The sequence below is a fragment of the Agrilus planipennis genome, unplaced genomic scaffold (assembly GCF_000699045.2).
Source record: "Agrilus planipennis isolate EAB-ADULT unplaced genomic scaffold, Apla_2.0 scaffold250, whole genome shotgun sequence".
In the NCBI taxonomy this organism is placed as follows: Eukaryota; Metazoa; Arthropoda; class Insecta; order Coleoptera; family Buprestidae; genus Agrilus; species Agrilus planipennis.
Window position 1 is genome coordinate 182,293 of NW_020438989.1, and position 11,536 is coordinate 193,828.

The window sequence follows — 11,536 nt, forward strand, 5'->3', positions numbered from 1 at the left end:
TACAAAATTCTTTTTCTTTGCGTCGCTTTTTCATTCCGAAAGGAAATTGTTTATCGAATAATGTCTCTGTTTATTTAATTGTAGGTGGCAAGCACTTGTCGGTGTAGAAATCGCCATTTGATTATATTCTAAGCCATTCATTTAATTTCCTGTAAGTTTCCTTCAGTTAACCTATGTATTTTCTTCTTGATCTTTCTCTTTTTCTCCTGGCATTTATGAGCAATAAAGGAATCAAGTTTAAGCAGATATCCTATCATGTTTCCATTTAATTCTACTTTCTGTATGCGTAGGTGATGTTTTTATTTTTTAAATAAAAACAGTAGTTTACCAATTAATTACCCGTTTTGTTTAACGTTGAGTGTGGAATTCTGTCTCATACATTTCTTTTAATAGAAATTCGAGAACATAAGACCAAGTTCATCTATTGTATGTACCTAATATGTGCAATGTGCATATGTTTTGCTTTCTTTGACTCTTTAGGTGTTTGCATCAGTTACAAAACTTATATAGTTTCTTTTTCGTTTCTGCTACCTTTAGTAAATACGAACAACAGTTCAACGATGACCTTTAATTATATGCTGATATTTTATAGACAAGTAAATTTGAAGAAATATGTCGAATACCTTGAATAGTGAATAGTTCTTTTATGTTATTGTACTAAAATGGGTTACATATTCCAAGTGAGGACACCTCGAGGCTAAGATGTTACCATACTTGTAAAATAAGTTCTAATTTTTAAGTGCTAAAGTTTTGTCCTAATGACATCAGGATTTTTAAGTAGATTGGGAAATTGCAGTTATTGTTGACTTAAAATAATATTAGTAATATTTGTTGAAATTGGAGATACCATAAAATGAAACGGAAGCGGTTTTGACTAAACAATATATCGTATGAATATAAATAAAAGCAAAACAAAAATTCTGGTATGTAAATAAAGAAAAGTAGGAAAAGAATGAATAAAGATAGGAACAAAAAGTGGCTGATTTTCGGTATCTATTAAGAAGTCAGATAACTCAGGAGATAAAACAGAGGATAGCGCAGGGTCGAGTAGTCTTCAACAAAAAGAAGTCACTTTTATGCTCGCGAACTTTAATTTCGAAATTCGAAAGAGATTGTCAAAGGTGTATGTCTGGAGCGCGACACTGTATGGGTGCCAAACATGGACGGTGGGCACTGCGGAAAAGAAAAGTCAGAAGCGTTCGAAATGTGGTAGACGAATAATGAGGATACCGTGGATGAAGAGGGTTTTAAAAAGAAATGAGGAGGTATTAGAAAGAGTAAGAGAACAGAGGACTCTATGGAAGTCAATAAGAAATAGGGGAGATAGGTTGGTAAGATTAGCTCAGGATAGGAAAATGTGAAGGTGCATGTCCATCAGTGTTGGCAGATGCGTGAAAACAGAATATTGTACCATGACCGTAGAATTATTGTACTTTCAGACAAATTATTGTACTTTTTGTAATTATCGTTAATAGTTAACTAATTTTATTTTAAAGCTACCTGCAACATTACCATATGGATAAATTAACCATCCAGAGAAATTATTGCCATTTACTATGATAATGAAATTTTGTTTTCAGGATTTGAAATTCAGTACACACAAAATTTGGCGGGTGATTTAAATATTATCGTTTAAACATTATTTATAACTAGAGATATAATAGTTATATAAAATATATGGATTTTCAAAATTTTTGTACTTTTAGGAATTATTATACAAAACATTAAATCATGGTACATGTACAATAATTATTGTACGTCTGCCAACACTGGTGTCCATTCAATTTGAGGATTGAGGACATACTTCATTTAGCTTAAGACAGAGAAGCAGATAGTATTTTCAGATAGAAGTGATTGAGAAAATGTATTCCAGACGTTCATCAAATTATGTATTTTTATTGGTGCGGCATAAAAATAAAGAAATATGTAATTTCTAAGATCGGTGTATGGTGTACAAGCACACAAAATTGAAGACAATCTACAGCTATTAATTGCTAGTGGCGATTGTCCTTTTCCTACACATATGTATGTTGTGTGACTACAATTATGATTATTGGTAGGCACGCTATTCTTAAACAAAAGCAATACATTTTTTTCTGACGTAAATAATGGTAGTAAGTACCTATAACTATATGTAGTATATGAATATTAAAAATAATAGCTATAATGTAGGTAATTTGACGAACGACATTTTACCACAAGGATAAACGATATCTAACTGCTGTAAGGTCATTTATAATTTGGTGCCTTTCTGATAGGCGCCAATACAAAACATACAGGGTTTGCCTGAAAAGTATCGGTTAGAATTAGTAGAGGGGGAAGTTAGCTTACGATAGTCTTGTCGTTCAGTTGTCTACGACTATCCGGAGATTAAAGACTGTCTTTTCTGCATAACTCATTTTCCTTTCTTCTGCTAGCCGGTGGGTCACTAACTGTAGGAGTTATGTGAAAGTGATCTTCATTTTTTAGACAATGTTGTTACATTTGATTACTCTTGGGCGTTTAAACACGATCCCATATCAATAAGCCAGAGTTCCGATAGCTCATATTGGCGTCACTCGGCCCCAAGAAGACGACAATGAGCAAGTCAAAAGGATCATGCTCATTACATTTTTTGACTCCAGAGGGCTCGCCTCGTTTACCACGTGGTAATGTCAAATTCTACGTCGAATGTTCAAAAAACTTAAATGAAGGGTTTTCATGTTCAAACCGACATCGTGGATGATTGGAAATTTCGCCATGCTAATGCACTAGCCCAGCCGATTTACAGTTTTGACTTGGCTTTCCTAGACTCCTAGGTTTGAAAGTAGTTTTTTCACAAAATCAAGCCGTATTAGTTACACTGAGTTAGGTTAGGCAAGAGGAGGAAACAAATTCAGGATTCTGCTCAGATGAATAGTTTCAGATCATCTATTTAGATAAATAAGAAGAGTTTTGAAGATATCCAGTGTCACCAAGGACGATACGTTGATAGCATACAAACGGACGCGGTGAAAAGTCATGTGCTTTAATGAAAACGCTACTTTCACGCAGTTTATCAGTTTATGGTTTGACAAAGTTAGAGTATTATTTGGGTTGCTTTTATCAAGAAACTACCTTTAGGTACTTAGGCTAGGTTATAAATAGATTGATTGTGAACTTCTAACAATTTCACGATTACGAGATCATACGCCGATAGATATATTTTTAATTGTTTTCATTTAAAAAATACGGTAGAACCTCTTTAAGTCGAACCTCGATAAGTCGAAAACCTCCAAAACTTAAAAAAAAATTCTGCTCCCTTCTCTTCAAGCCCAAAAAACCCCCATTACCCGAAATCTCAACCCTCTATTAGTCGAAATAATCAGTGAGTCCTTGCAAGCCATTTTGGTACATATTTTCCCTTTATAACTTGACAAATTAATTTAGACCTTTGTATCTCGAACATAGCAATGTTTTATTTTACAACCTTTACAACTCGATAATTTGAAACTTATTACGTCTATAGTTCGAAGTTATCGACTTTAAGGATTTGCCGATAATGTAAGTTCACCGTTGTTTCTTAGAAAACAATTTATGAGTATACAGTAAATAGTACTACCATTTAAGGAATTTATGACTCACGTTAACACGTGCTTGCTTGTTGTCAGTGTGATTTTCAAAATCTGCGTAAGTCAAGATACTCCATTAGTCGAAAACTAAATTTTTAGCGTCTCCCTTGATGTTCGAGTATTAGAGGTTCTACTGTATATAATTTTTAATCTACGTACGTACATATAACAAAGATATAACTCCTTGCATGGCGATTTAAAGTTAAACAATAATCCAATAATAAATAACAAAATGGAAATGGAAATTGATATTTTTTAAGTCCTTAGATTTGGACAGCTTTGCAGATGATCAACCGCAGCTATAAATATTGCAAACAGAATACATAATTAACCTTGTTCAACAGGTAACTTGTACCTTGACCATCTTATCTGGGCAATTTAGTTTTATACTTGCAGCGCAATCGTTAAGTTCCTACACTTACACACGACTAGTACCGCGTGCGAAGTCAAAGCGTAATTTGCCTTCTTATTAGGTGGTTCGCGTAATAAAGGCGGCGTTAAAATTAAAGGATTCAATACTTGTGTGTGTCCTGTTGTGAATTTAAAAATAAGTGCGCGCACGAGTTATTTTATTAGAAAAGTGTAACTAATTTTGAGTCAGTTAAGAACATTTATTACCTAATCATAATAGAAAAAGTTTAAATAAAGTTTAAAATATTTACAGGGTGAGTCGCGAATATTAATGCGGTAATTAACAAAATAACATTTTATTAAAAACTCATTCAAAATTGCGTTTTATTTACATACATACAATTATAAAGTAGGCTTTTTCGAAAAGGGAATACAATATCTAATTTCAAATTATTGGATCCTCATTTTTATTTTTTTAATTAAAAGTGGAGTACCTACGTAATCAATAAGAGTTTACGGTTTAAGACAGACCGATTTAAATAATTTGCAAAGTAGATTTTATAAAGTTAATCCATATTTATTAAACAATTGAAGGACTCATTACAATAAAAAAGGTAATTTATATTTTTTTAAATTTTACACTATCAACAAAACACAATTTTATTAAGAATATAACAGAAAAAGGTTAAGAAACATAGTTGTAATAGATAGCAATAATATAAAATTATTTTAATGGAAAGGGTAGTTCATAAAAAAGAAAAATTCAGAATGAGCCGTCCGGTTTTTTAAACAAATAAAGAAATGGTATGCAAGGGAAGAAAAACTAGGGAAAGAGCAAATATAAAGATAGGAAACGAAAAATTAGAAGATGACCGATTTTAGGTATCTAGGAAGTCAGGACGGAAGGAGTAGTATGGATATAAAGCAGAGGATAGCGCAGAGTCGTGTCGCCTTTAATAAAAAGAAGTCACTTCTATGCTCGCGAGCGGTTAATTTAGAAATTCGAAAGAGGTTGTTAAAGATGAATGTTTGGAGTGCGGTGCTGTACGGGTGCGAAACATGGACACTGGGCGTGACGGAAAAGGTTCGAAGCGTTGGAAATGATGAGGATACCATGGATAGATAAGGTTAAAAATAAAGAGGTATTAGAAAGAATAGGAGAACAGAAAACTCTATGGAAGTGAATAAGAAATAGGCGAGATAGGTTGGTAGGACTCCTTCTCATGCATGAAGGTCTAGTCAGAGACATATTAGAGACAGAAACGGAAGTAAGGAGGGGTAAAAGTAGACCTAGATTAGATAACTGTTCGCAAATAGTTAAGGATACGGGTTGTTATAGTTTTAGGGAAATGCGAAGTTTAGCTCAGGATAGGAAAGAGTGGAGGTGCGTGTCCAACCAGTCTTAGGGCTAACGATCTTATGATGATGATGTTTGTTAAGTACAACGCTACACATAATAGTCTGTGTTTTCAATATATTTCAATATACTGTCATCTTCTCTCCTCTGTTGCCATTTAATTTCTCTACAATATCGTCAGCTCCGGAGCTGTCTACTACTTACTTGTCCGTGAAATGATTGGTCAAACTTTGGGAAATGTGAGTCTTGTACAAAAACTTGTGGAATATTTTGTAGAGTTAAATGCATTCAAAATGTGCTTTTCCTCTCAAATTGGTGATGATCGGTTTTTATAGCGAGTTTTTCAATTGTTCTTTACTAAAATAAAGCGGTAGTGTCGTACTCTTCATTTGCAATCCTTCAGCAACATTCGTGGATATATTTTATGTGTAGCGTTCAAAGCCAAACTACAAAATACGTTTTTCCGCTTTATGGCTAGATGCTTTATATTAGAATAGTGCTATTTTAGAATATATACATTTATTTAATTTCGTTTAGCTGTACTCTCAAAAGGGAATGTATTATTTGTCTAAAGGATAACGCTAGGGTAGATATGTTTTAATCATGATGATCCCCCATACTACGACTGAATCAAAACCCTTGGTGCATGGAAGTTACTCCTGGTGCATAGCAGATTACGTACATATGCCTATCAGGAAAATTTGTCAATAATCCAACCTAAGTTCATTATAGACGCATAGCACTTTATGCATGTCAATCAAGGAAACAACTCAAACCATTATCTAACTTGGTACTTACTCTTTGACCCTTGCTATACAGCACTTCATACAGGCAAATCAAATATTTGGAAAGATTTTTGTTTGTTATCAAATTTTCTATTCTCAAAAAAAAAGACAAAAATCACTTCAAAACTTTTTTACTATGTTAGATTAAATTAGGTTAGGTCAGGTTAGTCCCATTTTCAGTTCTTCGCTCTACCTAAAAGCACTTTTTTAGTTTCTACTACTTTAAATATCTAACGCAATTATGTTGTCAAATAAGAAAATGTTTATCAATTCTTTAAAAATTTGCAATTCTAATTCATTTGAATCATTCAATCTCCTGCATTACTTTGGATTGCTTTCAAATAAGTTTAGCAATTGTTTCTTACAAAGTATGTTAAAAAAACTAATTAAAGGTGCAAATCTATACCAAGGAGAAATGAAATCATCTCATTGTAAAAAATATGTCAAATATTTTACTAAAAAATATTGGAGTAGTATTAAGTATACGTAATACTCAAGTAATTAAACAATAAACATAAACACAAATACATAGAAATAAGAAATAATAAAACAGTAATGGTATCGATGAAATCAATGGATTCTTTTTGAAAGTTTTTTAGTTTCACAGAAAATAATTTGAGTATAAAATATTTGACTGTACAAATATGTGACAGACTAAGGGTACCAAACAGTATAAACGTATTGATTAATAACCAAGGAAAGGATAATATCCAATTATGTAAAGATAATTTTACTTAAAAGGATGTTTCTTTCAACTTTATGCTATCATTCAGAAATAGACTGTTTGCATGTTAAAATGACTGGCATCAATTTTTATTTACATTTAGAGAATTAGAAAAGATTTTCATATAGGTATTACATACTCAAGTGAAAAATGTTTTCATAAAAGCATTTATTTTATAGTCATTATTTGTCATAGAACTTGGAACTGTAATGTTGTATTTTGGTGCAATATTTTACTTCTAGTTCATTGTAAATTATTTATTTTAATTAGTTCAAATAGTTTTTGGTAATTGTAAGGGCGAATTTGGCATTTTCGTTTACTGAGAGACTTAAATCCACTTACAATTGTTTTACTTAAAATTGAGGATTTTGTACCTACAACAGCGATATGGTTCAAATCCGTAAATATGTATAAATATGTATCATGTTATTGTAACAACAACTATTCTACAGTAACTGACGTGACTGATCTACATTAACGATTGATGTTGTATTTCTGAGAAAACCCTGAATCATACTTAATCTAACAAATAAACAATACATGAGCAAAAAGATACAAAATAAATGCTACACTGATGCTGGTAATTACCAGCTGATTGAGTACAGCGTTGCGGGCCGTTTTTCTTTACCAGGGCCGGAATTGAATTTAACTGTACTTTTAACTAGGTTTTATACTCAGTTTATTTGTTTTTGATTTTGGAACTGTACTGTTGTATTTTGGTGAAATATTTTACTCATAGTTCATTGTAAATTATATATTGTAATTAATCTAAATTATTTTTGGTAATTGTACGGGCGAATTTCGCATTTTCGGTTAGTGAGGGACTTTTTACAACTAAACTTCATAATATTTTATGCAAATTTTAATGCAGTCTCTCGTATTAGTCAAGATTCCTCAGATACTGTTGTATGTTGATATTTATCGATTACAAATATTTAAGTATTAGGTAACATGAAGTGCTCGTGAACTTTATGGTCATTCAAAAGTTAGCATATTTTTTGTTGATTTGTATTGGATTCCTTCAGTCGAGAAAAAAACATACCAATTTTCCAATAAATTAATTGTTGGTCACATCTTGATAGAACTCCGAGTTTAGATTAGTTGTGGAGGTTAAAATAAAATCGTTTTATCATTGCTATTTCTGAAACAGTGCTATCATATTTTATGACTGCGGTTAACACATGTGTTATTAACTTGACCAGTTAATCATCATTAGAGCCTGTTAGTTTGCAAAATATTAATTATGTTTGGAACTGACCTTGAGTAAAAGTCTTTAAATTAATTTTTTTTGTTAATATGATCAGAGATAAGTTTAGTTGAAGAGACTTCAAAAGATTGTTATTAACGAATACGTCTTTTGTTCATAATACAACAATAGAATTTGTACAAAATAGGAAATCAATCAGAATCTATTTTTTGAATACTGTGAAAATTACTAGTAATCACTCAGATCAACATAAATCTGGAAATTAAGATTAGAGATGTCAATTCGCGACGCTGATTTTCAATATCGAATCAGCAGGGTTCAATATATCCTAACTTTGAAGTTAAAAAAATGCAATTTAATGCAATTTAAACCAATTAAGAAAGTAGTCATTTTTGAATGAAAAGATACTTTGGAATTAGAATCTTGTCTCAAAATTGCTTATATTAATCATAAAAATATAAGTGAAGCTAATTTGACTTGTTTAGTTTTATGATTAAGATATATCGAAATTTCAATCCGTTAGGGTTTTCCTGGAACCGAATTCGAATTCAAGAAACCTTTTCTAGCATAACCTATACATATATATATATATATAAACATATATATCAATTAGAATATCCTTTTTCATTATAATCTAACCGAAAAATATGGTCCATAACCTAGTGTACTTTTAAGATACAATAAAGTATTGAAATATTACATTATATAGATAATTGAGGTTGTTTTTAATTATAATTACAACAGCCTTGAAAAGTTAGCTAACCGTTAGGAACATCCTAATAAAGAAAAACATTAATAAAGGTTTCATTTAAATCGGTCAAGTGTATTTAAAGATTAAAGACAACAATAGTGAGAAAATTTAAATAAAAACAGTAATAGTATAGAGTACAGAAGTGATATTTCCCAAAGATAATTAAGAATAACGAAGAAACTAAAACAACAGAATTAAAATGAAAATACATATTTACTTAAAGTTCTGTATAAGTAGGTTCCTTATTAAAATAAAAATGAAGTTTACATATGCCCATTTGTAAATAAGTTTAATTATTTATTAAATGCAAATCTTATTAATCCAATTTAATATTATTTACGTTGGTAGATTTCGTTTGAAAACTGGCGTAAGATGAGTTAACCTTGATTATGAAGAATCAACAGGTAGTTTGCATTTTGCATATTGACCTCACAAGTCAAGGCTTTCCACATGATCACGAAACGTCTGTACCTATTACTTTATTTGACCGTAAGTGAATGAGCTGGTACACACATTATTTATGTAAACGAACGTTGTGGTTACACGTCTATTTACGCGGAATTAATTTGAAATACGCACAACAAAAATTGGAAAACCACTAGTTAATTAATATTTTTTAAATAATTTACCTAAACGAGTAGGATTTTTTTTACCAGCAGTGCACAATGTTGCTTATAATTTAAGTAAGTGACCAATTCTAGTCATCAAAAATAAGTGCCGAGCTATGGAGGGTGTAAACTACATGTAATAAATAATCAGTAGCGTCTTTAAGGGCATTTTTTTTTAAGAAATTCACGAGAATTTACAATCCGAAGCCAGTCCTGTGCGTGAGTTCGCAACATAAGGTGTACCGAATAGCATTATGCGATAGAAACTGCAGCTGCATGGATGGAGAATGTAAACCTTGTCGGTTATCGAACGTCTAAGACAAATATAAACTATATATACATAATGTATAGACTAAATAAATTAAAAAAGTACATTACAGACCGCACTATGTAATTGTACGAACACAAAATAAAAAAATGTAAGTTAGTAAATAAGCATCATCTGGATAATTGTAATTTTATTAAGGCAAATTTCCACACCACCATTAAGGTATTGCCAAGGCGCGTTATGTTTTTGCAGGTGGTTGTAAGCAAACTAACCAAAAATTTCTCAGCACATGAGAATTTGCGTCACACCAATAGTGATTATTGTAAAAATTCAAAATTCCGTCCTGCGTAAAGCAAATTTGCCCGAAAATAACACCATATGGAAAAAATTAGGCTATGCAGCACTTTTCTTTCGAAACCACCGACACAAATCCACTTGCGGTTGAATATCAGTTTCAAGCAGGGCTTGCACTCGCTGCAATTGATAAGGATGCAGCATCTGTTCGTTTAAAATTTGCCACACTGTCACATAAAAGGACCTAACGTTCGCTGCTATTTCGCGTGTACTATTTCGGAGTTGTCTTCTTTGAAATCTACGATTTCGTCCCTACAGCGGCGATATAAATGCATATCATGTCACATTGTAAGAATAACTATTGTACAGTAACAGACGTGACCGACCTACACTAATGGTTGATATTTTATTGCTGAATTACTTTCTTGAAGTGAACATCAATTTTTTAATACAAAGTCTAAACGTTAAAAGAATAAACGCCTACTGGGGGTTGGCTGTTAACATAAACACCCTGAACCACATTTAATCTAACAAATAAATTATATATGAACAAAAAATACAAAATAAATGTTACACCAATCCTGGTAATCACCAGCTGATTGAGTGCAGCGTTGCGGGCCGTAATTCTTTACCAGGGTCGGAATTGAATTTACCTGTAAATCTCGAAAACGGTGAACTTTCGGACATACAAACACATACTTAATTTTCATGTTTTACAGCGCTCTGTCACCTCCTGCAAGCTCGGCACTTATCTCTGTTATATTCTATAAAAATTTTAGTTTCTGTTTTTTTTTTCTTTAATTAATTAAGAAACTTTTGTTTAATCGCAATTAAATGAATGATGTACGAACACATACACGAAAAAGAAATAAAGAAGAAATACAGAACGACAAAATTCCACATTATCCGTTAACAATGAAGAAAAAATTTTTTATTACCTCTGGATACCACTTTTAGGGTTGAACAGTAGAACTAGATGTTTTAAGAATTCATTTAGGTCAACTCAATGAATAATCCATTTCCTCTCCTTCTTTTAATTGTTATTAACGTTCACTGACCGTTCAGCATTGTCAATAACTACCAATTTTGTTAATGCGAACGGGACTCTTTTACTCTTTTCGTCGTCTTTATGTGAATGTTTTTCATACGATAAATAATCGTAGGATAGAATTAGTGAGACCGCAGTTTGCATATCATATTGTAAGTAATGAAACAAAAAATGCTTAGCCGAGATAGGGCTTCCCTCTGATTGGTGTGTGTGAAGTGCTTTGCAACAAGGGTTAGGTGCTATGCACAAGAGATTAGACCAGGTTAGGTTAGGTTTAGGTAAGAAGATATCATGATTTTGATTAGTGAGTAAGTGTTTTAATAAAATACTTTTTAATAAAATACTTTTAAGGTGGGGAAGGACGCATTGACATTTTTATCAGTATGTATAGGTTAGGTTAGGTTAGCCTAGATTGCGCTGGATTGACTTGGGTTGGATTGTATTATGTTTTATCATGTTAGATTGGTTTATTAAGGAAGGGAAAGTACGAAAAGGTGGCATGGCGCAAGTTTGACCTGGTTAGGTTTGGTTAGGTTAGGTTAGGTTAGGTTAG

At 32.0% G+C, this 11,536-nt stretch overlaps 1 protein-coding gene across 9 annotated transcripts in view; it reads left to right on the forward strand.

Annotated features, from left to right (window-relative positions):
• Nucleotides 1–11,536, forward strand: part of LOC108740591 — a 140,863-nt gene that overhangs the window by 86,542 nt on the left and 42,785 nt on the right. The window contains exon 1 of one of the 9 annotated variants that reach the window (XM_025975660.1): nucleotides 3,993–4,277. The exons of 5 other annotated variants lie outside the window; for them this stretch is intronic. The gene's annotated coding sequence lies outside the window, so the exon portion shown is untranslated. Of the gene's footprint in view, nucleotides 1–3,992; nucleotides 4,278–4,324; nucleotides 4,556–10,750; nucleotides 11,292–11,536 lie in introns of those variants that run through there. 3 more of the 9 variants (XM_025975659.1, XM_025975661.1, XM_025975663.1) reach the window with 3 other exon arrangements.